Below are 18,163 nucleotides of genomic sequence, written 5' to 3'. Positions count from 1 at the left end.
GGCTCTTTGAACTATATTAAAAATAATAAATAATGAGCATATATAGGCCAAATGAAGAGAATATGAGATATATGAATATGAGAAGTTACATCATAGCTTCTCATATTCTGTATGAAGAGAATTCTCTTCGTATTCTAAATGAAGAGAATATGAGATATAGAATATGAGAATGGCTTTTTGAATTATGTCAAAAATAATAAACAATAAGGAGCATATAGACCAAATGAAGAGAATATGAGATATAGAATATGAGAAGCTACATGACAACTTCTCATATTCTAAACTTTCCATTTAACTAAATCGTCTTCTATCGATGTCAATAATTAATAATTTTTTATATAGACAGAAATTTTGGTATTCAAAGTAAAATGAAAGTTTGCACATGCAATAAGATAAATGCGGTGCATATTCGTTAATTCTGAATAAAATTAAATTATCGAATGAGATGTTTTAACGATATCAGCACGAGTAATTTATGTGCACGTCTCGCACGTGCAAAGGTATCTTCTTTTCCGTATCAGTGTGCTACACGTGGCGCTGCACAGCGCCGGTGTATCCCGGCGGTGCCGCTTCCTCGCGCTAACATAATGAATCCATACCATGCACCGGACGCGTTACAGGTCGCATCGTGAGGGTCAAACGCACGTGTCCCCACGTGTGTGCACACGTCGCGCTAAACATACAAATACAGTGGCATGTTGTCCTCCCTTCGCTCTCCCGTTCTTCGCGATCGCGTTGTTGAAAACGGCACATTTCGTAATTGAAATACCAGTCTATACGCAGCAAAGAGAGGCACATTGCGGCGATACGCACCTGCGTATATGTAACGACACGCGAATAGACGGGGAAAGATAATAACGGATAAACAGTGCGTTAATACGCAATACATGCAGATACGACGTGGACATATTTGTCATTACATCGGGATGGACCATGTTTGTTGACATAAGTATGTTTTACATGAAGTTACATCACAGTTTGATTGCATAAAATTCTAAAGGGATGCGCGGTATATTAGATTAAAACATTAACACGTACCTAATTACTTTTAACAGGATAATATAGTGCAAAACTTTCTCAGACGCGAAAATTATTCTATTTCGAAGTGCTCTTATGAAGTTATCTATATATTTAAATTCGAGACGGTTCATTCCCAATATCGTTCCAGATACAATTACGGTTTTTTGAAATAGAATATATTGTTATTTTATAACATTGAAACTTACGTGCTTTATGAGCTTAAGGGGATCCTAAAGCCGCCTGTATTACCGATTAAATCGTAATTTTTGTATAACAAATACTTTTTTCTTTTTCACAGATTAGAAAATCTTTTTCCAAGATTAAAGTATACACATTAATAAGTATTTGTGAAGTGGAGTTTATGTCGAAAACGACAAAAAATTTCGAAATTGAAAAATCTTAAGAAAAATTTTTTGTCGTTCTCGACATAAACTTCACTTCACAAATACTTATTAATGTGTATACTTTAATCGGTAATACAGACGGCTTTAGGATTCCCTTAATGACATAAAAAATGTAGTGACAGAAAAATGTGACCCGTTTATCTAATTAGATTTAATAAAAAAAGAATTTCTCCTTTATCCTGTAACATTAATTTAATCTCTGAGTATTTAATAATAAAGAGCTCTTTCGATGATACGGTACATATCTATACGCGCGTGTCTGCATATGTGCATTCCGGGAGCGCAAATTCGTCGATATAGGGATATAACGAGGGTGAACAAGAAAGAGAGCTATAGTCGAACAATGTCCGGTATGGATAGGCTCGTGCGGCTTCCATTACCTCCACTGACAATTAATAATTACCCCATATCGCTGATGATATCCCGGAATGCATTTTGGCTCGTAGAATTGCGACCTATGGCCTTCCTCGTTTCCTCCCTTCCTCTCTCACCCCTAGGCATCGTTGCAAATCTCTGTCTTTCTCTCCTCCTCCTCCCCCCTCCTCCTCCTCCCTCTCTCTCTCTCTCTCCCCTCTCCTCCTTCTCTTCTATTACATCCGTTAGATCACAGCGGGCTGCAAACGCGGCACAGCGCGTGCATCTGGACGATTCAGTTCGTATCGGTTTGTAGTAACGTTTCACCGAACGGCTCTGAACCATTTTGTCCAACCCTCCAATAACTGGAGGTGCATTAATGCAGCCTAGCGAGAAGATAACGCCGTTGCATCGACGGGCACGATGGGCACAGCGCTATCGATCCTATCGACCGATGCGCGAGAAGTTAATAGGGAAAGCACAGGAGACTGCTATACACCAGCAGCAGCAGCAGCAGTAGCAGCAGCAGCAGCAACAGCGGCAGCGGAACCGTATTTTAAGGGAGGCGGTGGTTGGCGAATAGGGGACAGAAAGGGGGTGATGCTGCCTACCGTTTGCATCGCCGCCGGCAACGTAGCTGCGTAGTCAGAATCAGTGCTACATCGCGCTACTGGACACATGGATTCGCGATTCTATAATGTGGATGGAATTGCCCAGCCTTTGGTTGGGAGGAGGAAAAATCCATCCGTTATTATCGTATATACGTTTCGTAATTTTCCAATAAATAGGCTTACAAGGAAAATCAAATCGTGTCACATGATAGTCGATATTTTCAGCGAAATCATGTATTATCATTAGGACATGAAATCAGGAACTTTCTACGATGTCACGAAAATTCATTTTTGCCAAACGTATAATGGTAAATCAATCCGAAGGTAATTTAGTTACGTACGATATTAATAAATTGAAAGTTTCCTATAGCACATCGTAAATATCTGCAGAAATTCATTTGTGCTAAATATAGTATAACAAATGAATTTACTTTATTTATCCTTGATTTGAATCATATGCACAAAATGCACAATTCTATATCCAAAAGAAAGTCCAAGTGATACGCATAATTTGTTGTTTGTTGGTCGCATTTATCAAGATTAATGGCTCCGACAATGAGATTCTCCCCAGTCCTTTTAATAGAGAAAACGAATTAGTTTGTGCTGAAAGGACCACGTCCAGGAAACCCAGCCTTACTTTGGAGTTACATTCATGATTTATGCGCAATATACGCGAGAAATCATATCTATAAATACGATAAACGTAACTACCATAAAACATTGTAGCTATATATCGAGTGCATAACGAAATTACTGTTAATATAGAGAAAATTTGGAGATCCAATCGAGTAAAATTCACTTGCGATATTAGGAGAAATTTACACATAAGCAGGATAATAGGACACGGGGATAGAGCTCGCGGAATCTCAAATCTTCAACAATGTGCAGCTCGCATTGGAATCCGAATGCGGATACATTGCGTATTATCGGTGCAGGACAAAACGATCGCTCGCACGCATCTATTCAGTCAAGTATGCAAACCGATAATTGAATGAAAAGCACAATATGATGACGTCTCGTTAATAAATATCTGAAACTACTATTTTCATATGAAAGAAGATAATATTTCTATTGCATTATTTTTAGAATTAATACAATGATATCTGTATATCTAACATCACAACTGATTGGAATTGCGCAAATTTACGAATAACAAATAACGAGAAAAATTTGATTCAATAAATAATACTTTATTTGAGTGAAAAATTTTTTGTGTGTATACAAATAAATATTGTACTTTTTAAACTGTACATCGAAAAGCTCCTAAAATAAGAAATAATTAATCTAATCTAATCGTGAGAAGATAATTTAATCAATGAAATAATTCTAATAAATATAAAAAATAAATGATAATTTTTGTCATTTTGCCTCGAATGTAATACATATTTATCGACAGAAATCTGTGTACAATAATCATGCATTACAACTCACGATTTTATCGAATGAAAATGCAGACAGAGAAAAATACGAAATGCGTGCGTTATGCTACGTATCAAGGCGAGTACACGTGTACTTTATCCGTTGAAAATGTCCGTACCACCTCGACAAATTTGCATCCGTTTTTTTTTCTCTCATGCAGCACTCCAAGATATTTATTGTTTTAATTTACCACACCCGTGTTTAATTATAGAGAGTTAATTTTAACTGGCACGTCGCATAACGAGCATGATTGCACCGACTTTTACTGTAGTTTTTTTTTGTATTTACAGAAACATAACGATTATTTACGAATCTGAAAAATGCATGGATACATAAAAACAAACGTGTCCCAGTTTAAAAGTGTCTCTGCGAAACTTCAATACTCTGTTCCAAAAATCTAATTGTTTCTGTATTATATATTAATTTATTTAGACCTATATAAGATACAATAAATAACCAGTAAATCGTATATTGTTTCTAAACTAATTAATAAATACGTTTATGAATCGAAAAAGAACAAACAATGCACAATGTAGGTTTACTATTTATATTTTATAAGTATATTTTACAAATATAAAATGTTTTGCAGCCATTGTTGTAAGAAATATTTCAAGATCTAAATATTCCTCAAAAATATTATCTTAGAACAGAGCAGTACGGGATCTAAGACAACGGTTAAATGCATCTTCTTGTTCCTTACTGGTTCGTGTTTAACATCTAAAATTGGTGAAGACTGTTCATTAACAGAGACCATGTGACTCCGTGCCAAGAAATAGTCGGTCTTTGTTCGGTGTACTGTCTCCACTATCGAGAGTTTAGCACCAGTGCGAGAACACCAAACAGAGGAGACAAGAGAAAGCAGAGGATATAGAAACTCCTCAGGGAAGTGAAGCAAAAATAAAAGAAGAGATCGCGCAGAATAGAAACGCAGCTGCGCGAAGCGAAAATGTAGATCGAGATAGATACGACTGGTTTGTTTTCATCTAATTAAGCGCCATTCACGAGTTTTGGCATCGTTACAACTTGAAGCATGTGCATTAATTACGGTAAATTAACATATTCTTGAAACGAACGTGTAACAGCTTTTTTAATTTAACATACCCCTCTAAATATTTATTCAATTTTCGTTTCGACTGTTATCTAAATTCAATTTCGTTTGACTAATATCTAAATACAAAAATATAACTACTATTTTTCTACCTTCTTCAAGGAAAAACTTTTCATGTTATAAAGTAAAAAGTATTTTGCATGACGTGAGTCCAAGTGATATAAAGTGATATTACATCTGCCATCATATGACATCATAGGACTTTTCATTTTTATTTATTATATTCTATATTTTCATTTTTCCTTTGCATGCGCAATATTAAATTTAAGAAAGACTAAACATATACATATATATATATATATATATATATATGCATGTCAATGTTCCGAAAGAAATTAAATGGTATTACGATTTAAATTCGAAATAAAATAATGTTATTCTTTACTATTATCTTTTAATAGTTACGCTTGACAAATATTTATTGTGAATATTCAAGATTGCGTGTGACGTTCAATAAATTACGTTTGTAATCGCTACGCACAATCCTCTTTACGAGCAAAATGAAAGTAAATCAGCTCAGAAAAGTACGGAGAAGTGATGAATTAAAGAAAGCGAAAGGAAAGTGACGGCACAAGAAGGCGCAAATTACGTACGGCCAAAGGGTGTGCAGAAGAATGACACGCAAGCGGCGTGGAATCTAATGAAGGTGAAGAAGAGACAAATGAAAAGCGGAAAGAGAGACAGAAGAGAGCGGCGGTAGACACAGATGAAGAAAAAGAGCAAGTGTACGATACCGAAATAGCCGGACATTCCGTTAACTCGGCTCTCTGCAGCTACTCGAGACAGAGAATAAAAGGGTCGAAGGAAGGAAAGCGGCGTTCGTCTGTCGTGTTTCTCGCCGGTCCTACCTCGTCTAGGAGCGTTTCAATTACGAAATCCTGCGAAATCGCCCGACGATTCTAGCAGAGTGTTCGTCTACCCGTTATATCCGTCGCTGTGGTGCCCTCTTTGATTCTATTTCTCTTTTTCTTTCCTTATACCATCTCTCCTTCTCCTCCAATTTTCTCTTCCTTTTGTTTCAATCTTTCTCTCTTTCTCTCTCCCTTATCGTGTTGCTGAAACGGCTAAATAAAAGAGGTACGTCTATTGTTTGTACGACACAGAGTAAACACCGGTAGCTGCAAAAAACCAAAGGCAAGGCTCCCGGATTGCAGGGCTTCAGTACTCGGATATTTATGTCCCTCTTTACATTCACGTGTGGCCATTAGTTGACAATTCGACGGCAATTTTCAAACAATTCCAATATTGCTACGAGAAACACACACCGTGTTTCGCGATTGCTCGATTCAATGAGAATCGCAATCGACCGGCAGATTAAAAACCGAGCAGTTCCGAAGGCATTTATTATTAAAATGTATCTTAAATACGTGAAAATTGACGTAATTTTATTAACTAGATCAAACTAAATTTTTTTTATAATTTGACATTATTATAGAGGAAGGTCACCTATACTGACATAGGTCTCTTAAATCGACATCCCTTTATTTCTTAAAAACCTTTGCTCCTTATTAATACTAATAAAAACGTAATCTGTTTAGCTAATTAAAGAAGTACAAACTCATAATTCATATATTTGTGACTTATTTCTATACCAAATCAGCTAAAAACAAATTCTATGAATCCGAGAAGAAAATTCTTACGTGTTCTTTTGCAAATTGCGTAATTAAAATAATAGTGACCGTATTATTGATAATATTATGTCATTTTAAATGTTTATAGTTTCTAAATTAGTTTATAAATTTTTATAAGTTTATAAATTAGTTTTCTTTACAGAATAGGATATATCTTTATTTATAGAATAGGAATTTTGGCATTATTACCTACTATGTCAGTTTTGGAGACCATTTTGTCAAACGCTTATTTTTGCATAACTTACGAAAAACTTAATTATTGCAAAATTGCAAACAGTATTATAAAAATTGCTTATACTATCTGATAGAAGACACTTTTTAGTTTGTAGTTATGTTTTTGAAGTTGTATTTTTACCTTTTGTTTAAGAAATATTGTCTAAAAATAAAGTGGTATGTCGGTATCGGTGACCTTCCTCTACTTATAAGATTATTGTTCTATGTCAATCTTTTCTTCGAATAAATTGGACATGATAAATTAACTGACATGATAATTTAACTCTGTCCTAACTGGAAGTTCTAATTAACTTACTTTGTTACTATATTTAAAACTGATGTCGTGGTTGAACGCGCCAAGTAGCCATAATGTTTGAATACTTAAACATATTTTAGTAGTCCAAACTATAATTTCAATAACTCAGAAATATGTGTCATTTAAACTGACCATTGCATTCAAATTTCGTACAATACTGGCATGCATATCAGTTACTCCCTATAATTGTATTAAGCTTAATTTAATCTTAACGAATCAGAGTATGACTTATACCGATGACCCCGCGGTCTCTGCAGGTGAAATCTGGCTGTTATGAAGCCAGTCGAATAATGGAGTACAATACAGCGCCATTTCGCGCTTAAATTGCCAGACATTGTTTAAGCCAGTGACGAATGATCCTGCCCTTTTCTTAAATCCCGTGAAACTCTAATAAAACAAAGATATACAGAGTATCGTAATAGTAATAACTATAAATCGTTAGAGTGTTAATACGCACTAAATAGTAATGTGTATCTCGCACAACTGTTCAATTGAAAGCATAATTAGCAGTAAATTATCTAAACGGATATTAATTCCTTTGAGAGTATAGAGATGCATTACGAATTTTCATTGTAAATGTACAAAAATGATTTCTTATTAGCTCGGTTTGTGTTCAATGAGAGACACATTTATATAAACTGTTAACTCATTTATTTCATTAACGTAAGAGGATTATCCGGCTTAAATTAATTTAGTGCATTTTGCAATTAATTATTATTAAACAGCAGCCAAGTTTCTCCGCCAAAATTATCCCTTCTTTTTAATTGGTGGGACGGCTTCTTAAATTGCAGATAGTTCCGAAAATGCTTTGATACGGCAGTATAATTATACACGTTATCCGGCTGTCGTCGTCCTACGTCAATATCCCGAGTGCACTGCAAATAAAATGGTTCGCGATTCGAACGGGATTCACTCTCGTAACGAACGTTCGCAAATAAAGATCGTAATTCCTTGCCCATAGGATAGCAGTAGGATAGCGGCTGACGGTGGTGGTTACGCGCGCTGTTTCCTAAAAAACAGCCGTAGGTCGTAGCCGTATGATCGATACGTGATTGTTAGACGGTATACATACTGATATCGATGGAATATCACATTATGTAATTATGTGGGTTATTCCCTACGCTACGAATATTTCGCTCGTGGTTCTTGCGCGATGCGTATGATTCCGAGATTCAGCGCAAAACCGTGGAATCACGTGGAACTTCCACTAAGAGAAATTCCGGATTCGAATCGTTTTAACTCCATTATGACTTTTTCTTTCCGATGGAAGGAATCCAAATCGAATCGTTGTTAGATATTCCAACGAACAATTGATGCTATAACGTCACGTAAAAAACGCATACGTAAACGCATAACGTATTTCTTTGTTTTTAGACATATTCTATTCCCTTTCCTCCCCCTTCTTTCAATTAAAATGTTCCTATTTGTTAAAATAATCCACTGAAAACTAATTGACAAATAGCATACAAGGAAAACAAATGCAATTATTTAACTGAACGCATATATTTAATTTTCTTTTCATTTTTAATTTTCTTTGTAATTTAAAAGTTAATGGCAATGAAAAAGATTATTTGTGCAATATTTTTTTAAAAGTTTTATTTATTTATTAAGCGATTATGATAAAGAAACGAAATATTAAATACACATAAAACTTATACGATCAATATTACAACAAAGCTCTTTTAATGCTATTGATAAAATAGGATCAGAAAATGATTGCGCTCTTTTAAAGCGAGCTATTGATAAAATAGGATCAGAAAATGATTGCTAAAAATACTCAAACTGCAAAACGTTTCATTGATACTGAAATATTCTTAGTCCTGTTAGATACACAAATAAAAGAGCTGGAGATTGAAAGGCAGTGCTTTCAATGTGGCCAATCAATACAGAATACATATCCATATTTATATGTAGGTTGAATAGCAATAGAATAAAATCAATTAATTTAATTGAAAGATACATGTATATAAATCAGGAACAGAATAATATTTTAATAAATAGTATACCTGTGAAAAGAAATGTTTCTATAAATATTTATGGTAATCACTGCTTTTCTGTTTTAACCTTTAACAAGTGGTACGGAAAAAATTGATGTAATTGGTGATGAAGGATCTTTCAAATCTCTTACTTATTTTCAAGTTTCTCTTTTAATAATTCTTTTGATGAAATGTTAATTATTATTTATTTAAGATATTTAGGATAAAGAAGAAAAAAGTTAATATTTCCAAATTAATACCTTTAATTATACTGTTCGATAAAAAAATGATTTATTTCAAACTGGAACAAGATTAGTAATTTTAATAGGTTAATTGTATGTTGAATTCCTACAGTTGAAAATAACTCTTTTTTGCAACTTTAATTGCAAATTTCTTAAAATTGTGACGTGATGAAGCAATCGGATTCGTATTCAGCAACCAAAAAACGGGAAATGATTAATTTCTAGTGTTTTTTTTTTGTCGTGTTATTTATTCATTTTAATATCCGCACAAACTTGAACAAAAATAAAATACAAAGTTTAGAGTGAATTTTAAGAGATTACATATAAATACATATATCTCATTATCATTAACTATGCCGTAATATTTATCTCTCGCAACATCAATTAATTAAGACATCAATTATTGTCTCAATAATTATTGTCTAAATAAATCGAAATTTAGTATTCTATGTGCATTAACATTTAATGCTCTTATTTGCAAAGAAATAATATTAGTTATTTCAATTTTCGATACTAAAGACTGTATCTAAATTCAATAATTGGACTTGCAAATTAATAATTACGTTTCTGTTATTACGAATAAATATCGTAACTATTATCAACATCGGAATATTCTTAACATTCTATAATCATACCAGTGCATGACTAGACTTTCATTTCGATATCTCTGATACAGAAAATGTAAGTCAACTTAATCACCAATACACGTCATTGTAACTTCTCGGTTCAGTTCGGCTCGAAATCGCGATCAGTTTTCGTAGAAGTCCTGCGATATCAAATCAGGCAACGAAAACGCAGACTCCTCAAGCCCTCAACTCAAGACGACGATTCTGAAATCGAAGTTTCCTGGCTATGTAAGCAGAGCCGTATTTTTAGCGCTTTCTGAAAGAAAGTCCGGCTGCTGGAAAGTCCACGGGGGTGATTGGTGGACGACGAGCCGGGATTGAGGGTGGTGCACCATTACGAGAGCGAATAACAATAGCCACATCCGTGTATGCGTTTCCGGTCGGTGAGCACCTTCCGGTTGTGAATTACGTGGATGAATAAATAGAGTGGAGACCTAGCTATTCTGAGCTACGTAGAATATTACGAACGACCGGGTACGCAAGCATATACATATAAGCTCGTTTAATGAAATTAAAATGAATAGCAAAGGAAGGATTAGCTTCTGCTATACGATGGTCGAATATCCGTGGCGAGAGACGAGAAACTACCTTGAAAAACGTTACGCTCGTAGAGGCGAGAAAACTTTTTGCAAGTTAGCTCCTTATCTCTATAAATCCATTATGATAAAATTAAAAATTTGCCTTTGATCACACAAAGTAATATTTATTATAAAGCTATATACATAAATGATGCTAATTTTATTGCGACTTTTCGTATCTAACAAATAATTGCCGCACTATTGTTACGTCTGTCACGTATGTCGCAATGAAAGTGATATAGGAATGTTGGTATGTTGTATCATGTTGTATCTTAAATTACGATCACATATGGAGACAAAAGAATTCTGACAAAAGAATTCATGCGTATAATACAATTCCACGAGGAAAGTCAACGATCACTTCTTTGAAATATCAGAACAATAATTCAAACGTAACAAACGGCCGAATAGTCAAGACGTTGCTGCATACGTTCACGAACTTCTGCTGCATATTTTACAAATCACCAGCTGCGCAAACTCGTGCAGCAACCTCTGCGCAATGATTTTGGTTTACGAAAATACATTCTCCACAGAAATGGACAACCTCTTGACTGCGTTTTCATAAACTAAATTTTCACGAAATTTTCTTCGAAGACCCAACAAGAGAGAAGAGAGTTAATATTAAAAATACGCCCGTGAAATTAATAATTTACCAGTTGAAATAACAATTGTATAAGCCCAGAAAACATAAATCTGATTGCAGTATTAACGTAATTTGGCAAATCCGCACACAGGAAAAAACAAAAAGATATATGGAAGATAAAGAAATATTTGGAAAATCCATCAAAAAGAACAAAATACTCTTGCGAGACTCTCAGAAATAAGCAAAAAAAAGTTTCTACAAAGTCGGATTAGTTGCATTGAGGGTGTGCTGTGCACACTAAGTGGCTACGGGGCAAGACTAATTATTCTAATGGGCCACAGTGTTTGTATTTACCGTGTAAATGGTGCATTCAAAGGATCGGCATCGGCCTCTGTGGACGCTTGAGTGCGCATCCATGTCTTCCTCCGCAAGAGCGGAACCGTAACACACATTGTGCCGATCGGTCCATCGAGATTGATGAGATATCGATAATGTCGATACGAAGAAAGCACTGGGATTTTATTCTCCACGACCTCGAATTATTGTCATCTCGCCAATTTCGATTATATTAAATATATAACGAAAGAAAGTAGGTTTAAGATAGATTGCATTTTTTTTCGTCTAAAACCAATAATTTATTTTCTTTTTACATGAATTGAACGTCCTATACAATTTCAAAGTAAGTTGAAAACGAACATTCTCTACTTTTATTCCATTTTGACATACGCAATATAAAATAATCATACACGTTCTATTTCATCGTGGATAAGTGAGAAGTATCTATAATATAATCGACAATAAAAGCTATATAACTACATCAGTTGAAAACACTTTCATTAAGATCTAACTTTAACGACTAATAAACTATGGAAGAAAATAGAAAAATTAAATTTGCAATGCACACAATACATAAATTGCGCACTGGTTTTATATTTACGCTCTATGATTTATCGATTTAATAAGAACATCTCAATATTTCTAAATCAAATCATTTGTATCTCGTTGCCGACATATTCGTATCGTTACTGATATATAAATCACATCAATCCTGCAACTAATAAAAAAGACTAGCGCGTTTTTTCACGCTAACATTTCTTAATATATTAATCTCCAAAGAAAATCTTTATATTATTCTATCCATTGCTTTCAAAATCAGCAATCATCTTGTCGATTTCCAACGCGACGGATTCGATTTCTTCGTAACGGGAATGCGACTTCTTCTGAAACGACCGTGCCGATCAATTTATACGCGCATTCTTTACTCCTTCGATTCGCGAATGCAGATGGTGTCTGCCTCGACGTCGCGTCGAGACGCTCGACGGTGTCCCCTCGTAGACGTCGCGTCGACGCCGTAACGGTGGTGGAACTTTAATTCGCGTTTTCGGATTTCCAATATCGTAAAGCGGCGAAAGAAGACGACGAGTAATACATGACGGTCGATAAGGATAACTTCCTTTCGATAGGCGACGGAAGCATAGAAGGTGAGGGGTAGTGACGGTGGTACAAGAGGGGCGCGGGGTCGAAAGGGGTTATTTCGTGACTGCTGCTTGCGCCACGTGTATTATCATATTTATAACTCGGTTCGACCCGCAGAAACGTGAAAAAGCTGGGGAATGGACTTGGTGCGACAGACGGAGCCCGTTCGATGTGACGCGCTCAAGGATATCACGATGAGATCGTACTGCGAATCGAGTATGTTAAGACGCACAGTCACCGATAAACTTTCTCTCTCTCTCCCCCTTTTCTTCCTTTTCCACGTGATAACAAAAGACAAGTCAAGTCCTTGAAATAGCCGCATCAAACCTTGAGAACTTCTTTCATATTCATTCTAAGAATCTTTAAAAATGTTATATATATTGAAAAGTTTTCTTTTCTTTCTTATATTGTATGCGGTAAAGTTTTACTGAAATATACTCAATAAAATTATACATACACGCGTACCATTTTTGTTATTTCTAATTTCTTCTATTTCTTCCATTTATACATTTCCTTCGCTTTCTTTTTCTGTCAGTAATAATAAAAAGTTTATTGTGATCAATATATATATATATATATATATATATATAAGTTAGTTTGATATTATAGTGTAATTGCCGAAGTAAATCTTCTATAAGTTTATGTTGAATCCATATGAAGCGCGCATAGGAAACTGAAAAAGAAAGTTTTCTTTAACATTTCTTTTAAAACAAAGAAATAAAAATACTCTATCCTGAGATCAGCTTTATTTCTTTTCATTGTTAAAATAGAACATGATATACATACAAAAATATATTTACTCATTTTTATTTCAGCGATATACTGTATAATTATAAATACAAGATTTATACGGTATTAAATTCTTCTATTTTGAATGAATAAGAACAAGTATTTACATGTATAATAACGCTTAATAGGTACCTGTACAGGAAGTCATTAAAATATATCTATATATAAATAAATATATATATAAAAGTTTGTCTCTACAAATTCATTAATCAGGGCTGGGCATATATTTGAAATACTTTTATTTAAAACACACTATTTGCAATACAAACGTATTTTGTATTTTTTATTTCAGTGGATCACATAAAATTATTACGTATTTTGTATTTAAAATCAAAAGATTAAAAGCTTTTTGTATTTTGTAATTCAAATAATAAAGTTGATTATGAATGTGTTAGTATTTGAAATACAAAATACTTTCAATCTTTTGTTATTAATACTGAAATACAAAATACAAAATACTTTTATATGCTCCCATAAAATACAAAATATAGTTGTCTTGTCAATACTGTTTTTCAAATAAAAGTATTTCAAATACATGCCCAACCCTTTACCAACGTTTATTATACAGAATGATCCAGACCACCCACAAGAGTCGGCATGTAGATATTACTCATAAAAAAGTGAGTCGAAAATGTCAATAGCAAAATATTGTAAACACATATATATTCTTTAGAACGATTATGTATATATAGATATATATATGAATAAATCAAATACGACATCATCACGATCAAAGTTAGATGTTTCGAATGATACATATATTTTTTATTAAATAAATTTATTTCAGATATGATTGCACGCTGATAACTTCCAACACAATCAGTCTAAAAAGTTCGGACCTTGGTCCTGGGTTCGAACCCTGGCTGAGATAACATTTTTCGCAATAAATTCTTTACAGCTTTTCTAATTTAATTTAGAGGGAATTTAAGGGGAGTAAGTAATAGCGTTTTCAGACTGATTGGTGGTGAAAGTCCGAAAGTTATCGGCGCGCAATCATATCTGAAATAAATTTATTTAATAAAGAATATGTATCATTCGAAACATCTAACTTTGACCGTGATGATGAAAATGTTGTAATATCAATAGTTTTTAAACGGTGAGTCTTTGAGAATGTCCAACCACAAGGCATGAAGTTCGTGCTGTCAAGTGCGGCGCGACTAAGCGGCCACGCGAACGCTTTGACGGATACCGCTAAACGGCACTACGTAACATCTTAAATTGAGTCCGATTTAATTGATGAGAAGTAATGTCAATTGCAAATTCGATACGTCATTTATTTATATTAGTAAAAAGGATTTTTGAAATATGTTTTAAGTAATAAACAAATAAATTTATAAAATTAATATTAATTAAATTATCCAAATAAATATCCAAACATATTTCAAAAATCCTTTTTACTGATATAAATGACGTTGCAATCGAATTTGCAATTAACATTACTTCTTATCAATTAAATCGGACTCAATTTAAGAATGCCGCAGTAGATGTTTATAGAGATTTCACGAACCTTTGCAATATTCGTTCGATATCGTTTAACGATACCAAATTTAGCGGTATCCGTCAAAGCGTTCGCGTGGCCGGCCGCTTAGTTGCTCCGCACCTGACAGCTTGAACTTCATGCTCTGGCTGGACATCTTCAAAAGCTCACCATTTAAAACCTATTGATATTACAACATTTTACTATTGATATTTTCGACTCACTTTTTCATGAAGAATATGTACATGTCGGCTCTTGCGGGTGGTCTGGATCACCCTATATATAGATATTTATAAATACATGTATGAATATATTTTAATGAATGTAAATATATTTATAAACATATCAATATATTTTAATGACATTCTGTGTACTATTAAGAATATTGTACACTTACTATTTCTTATTCATTTTCAATTTTAATAATTATATATACCCGTTCTATATAATTAAAATATCACTTTGTCATCTTATTTCTCCGATAGTTTTAATTATCTTAATTATATTATATTGATTTTATATTCTTCGTACGAAATAACAAGTAAAAACGATAGCAAAGAAATATCAAGGGAGCAATTTATATATCATCAAAGTGTGATATTGCTTAAAGGGGGTAATGAAGTGTATACAAAGATTCAACCTTTTGACAGGACCTAAGTTTTAAATAAATGTTTTACTTTGTTGGGTAAGGGTAAATGACAGACTAAACTCATTCTCCGTTTACGCGCGGGACTCACGATCACGGATAAAAGACGCAACATTTTCTAAGAAGCGAAAGGATCTCTTTTCTCGGTATACATAAGCTTCAAGAATGCAAATAAATTCGTCACTAGGGATGAATAGGAAATTAATCAAAAAATAATTTTTATTAATAAAAAAAATAAGGATAAACGTAAATTACATTTTCAAATACTATAAAATAGGGTAACTTTTTGACCCAAATTAAAAAAAAAATACTTAAACAGCATGTCCAAAATTAGAACATAAAGATGTCTTATGTCTTAATTTTGACATACTTACATACTATCTGAGCATTATCAAAATTTAAATCTAAATTATACGATAAATATATGCGTATTCGATAAGACTGATATGATTTTATGACATCAATGAAATCATAAAGGGCATAAATAATTCTGAAAATGTTACTTTCTAGGAATAGCGATCGATAAGTCACTAGACATTTTGACCTAAATTCTATCACTATTTAAACCTACTGTCTAAATGCTGTGCTTTTCATAAATTGTTAAGGAACGTATTCTTGAGTTATCTATTTCTTCGTAATAAAATTAAAATTATTTATATAGCTATAAAAAAGAATCTTATGTATTATATATTATATATTATAATGTACTTAAAGCAAACAGCGCAATCAAGTCAGAAATTGGCGTGTAACAGCGTTAAAGAGTTAACACGTATAATGTCACCTAAAACGTATTGCGAAATTTTCCTCGAAAGTTCCAACTCGCGCTACGAAACTTAGATCTTCCGCAATGCAGTGCGCTACTTCCCGCGCTCGTTCTCTCTCCCCCCCCCCCTTTTCTTCTCTTCCGCTCTTTCTCGGGCACTTGGTTTCTGTTATTCCGGGAGTAACGGACGCTCGACGAATTTACTGATTTTCACTCCTAGCACGAAGTCCGACGTCTGCTGCGTAACGAGGAGTCAAGCTCTTTCAAGTAGAAGACCATCGAACTGGCCGTCGCCAAAAAGGTCACAAAGCGAATAACGTTAGGCGACGACGTAACGTTAGGAGAGGGTGGAAGGAGGTAGGATAGCGGTGGTAGGATGGAAAAGACCCTAACTTCCTAACCGAATTGTTAACTCGGCAGCAGTCGGACAGGGGCAAACTTGTCCGTTAACTTCTTGCTGAGGAGCGAACGAGCGAGCAAGGCGGGCGATTGCGAAAGAAGAGAACACACAGAGAAGAGAGGGTGAGAAGAGGAGGGGAGAGATACGGTAAAAAGGAAAATCAGCCCGCAAAGAGGGCTGATTTAGTAAACGTAATTTGAATATCTGATTGCTGCTGGCTTTAAGTTTCGTTGTATATCCTCGCACTGTGTGGCGCGGACGTCTTAACCCATCCCGTCGTCTTCTGTCATTTTCCTGATCTATTTTTTTTCTTCTCCGTCGATCTGTCTGGCTCATTTATACCCCCGTTGGATATTTCGCTCGTCCGAAGTGGTACGATGGAAAGTGGCGGGTGGAAAACCTTACTCTGCACTCGTATCCCCTCCCTTTTCTTCTCTCGCCGCTAGAGAACTTGAAATTATTTAGATTTTATAACACAATAGCGAACTTTATGAGATGGGCCCCCGGTATACCTGCATTTCCATAAGAATTTAATAATACCGCAACACAGCGCGCAATTAATGTACTTTTTTGCCTTGTTAGAAAGCAGCTATTGCGAAAGGCGGCAATTCACAAAGGAAGACGTTCTTCGCCACGACGTAATAAGAATTATATCCTCGCCATAATATCTCGAACGACGCTTTTGACGCAGATTGGCAGAAACGTTGGATCACGGCCCCCATCACGTCGCGTCGTCTGCCGATCTATTCTCGACAAATCCACTTGAACAGGACAACCAAAAGCTATTCTGTCCTGGCATAACCATAAATATCAAAAAGAAAGTTCATAAGCCTTCCCAGATAGACTTGTATGACGATCACGATATGCACAAATTAATTTACTGAAAATTTAGAACAATTTTATAATCATTTATGACATTATAAAAGCGAAAACGTTTATATTAAGGAAAATATAAAATTTAGGTTATTTGAATGATTAAATTTTTTGTTATAGAATTACAAAAACATATGTATGAAAATATATCTTCAGATCTATAATATTCGTTTTACGATATTGCTATATGAAATATTTACATCATACATAATTAAATGAAATACATCGTATAATGATGCACATTTGCAATTATCATGTGATGCTATAGAAAGCTTAAATAATTTTTAAATTTTTCTTCATTTCATGCCGCATAAAGTAAGATAAATATACTGTAAAATTTGGGTAAACAAATGTCGATTTTGATATACCGAATTTTGTTGAAAGAATTCGTAATCCTGATGTGATGTCATAGTAAGCATAAATGATTTGTAAACTTTTACTTATTTCATGCCGCATAAAGTAAGATAAATATACTATAAAGTTTAAATAAACATGTCGATTATGAAAAATTCGCGCGAAAGTCCACAGAAATCACGCAGTGTGGCGTTGATTTTTCCATCGAAAGTTGCATGGTTTGAAGAGGGACACATGATGGAAATGTGGACTTGACCTTGAGTGACCTTGTCAAAATCAAGTTAAGGTCATTAATGTTTTTTTT

The 18,163-nt window shown here is 34.3% G+C and overlaps 1 protein-coding gene and 1 long non-coding RNA gene across 2 annotated transcripts in view; both read right to left on the bottom strand.

The window, feature by feature from the left end:
• The window catches only part of LOC108723170 (protein CEPU-1), a 191,592-nt gene that overhangs the window by 164,910 nt on the left and 8,519 nt on the right, over window positions 1–18,163 (bottom strand). The window lies entirely within an intron of this gene.
• LOC108723171 (uncharacterized) lies at window positions 1,355–15,229 on the bottom strand. The gene is made up of 3 exons (XR_001936636.1): window positions 15,217–15,229; window positions 12,804–12,806; window positions 1,355–1,418 (listed from the first exon to the last, which is right to left on the bottom strand). It is a non-coding gene; the product is annotated as an uncharacterized lncRNA (long non-coding RNA).

Source organism: Mycetomoellerius zeteki, unplaced genomic scaffold (genome assembly GCF_001594055.1).
Source record: "Mycetomoellerius zeteki isolate Tzet28-1 unplaced genomic scaffold, Tzet1.0 scaffold223, whole genome shotgun sequence".
NCBI lineage: Eukaryota > Metazoa > Arthropoda > Insecta > Hymenoptera > Formicidae > Mycetomoellerius > Mycetomoellerius zeteki.
This window is presented reverse-complemented; position numbering and strand designations above follow the sequence as displayed.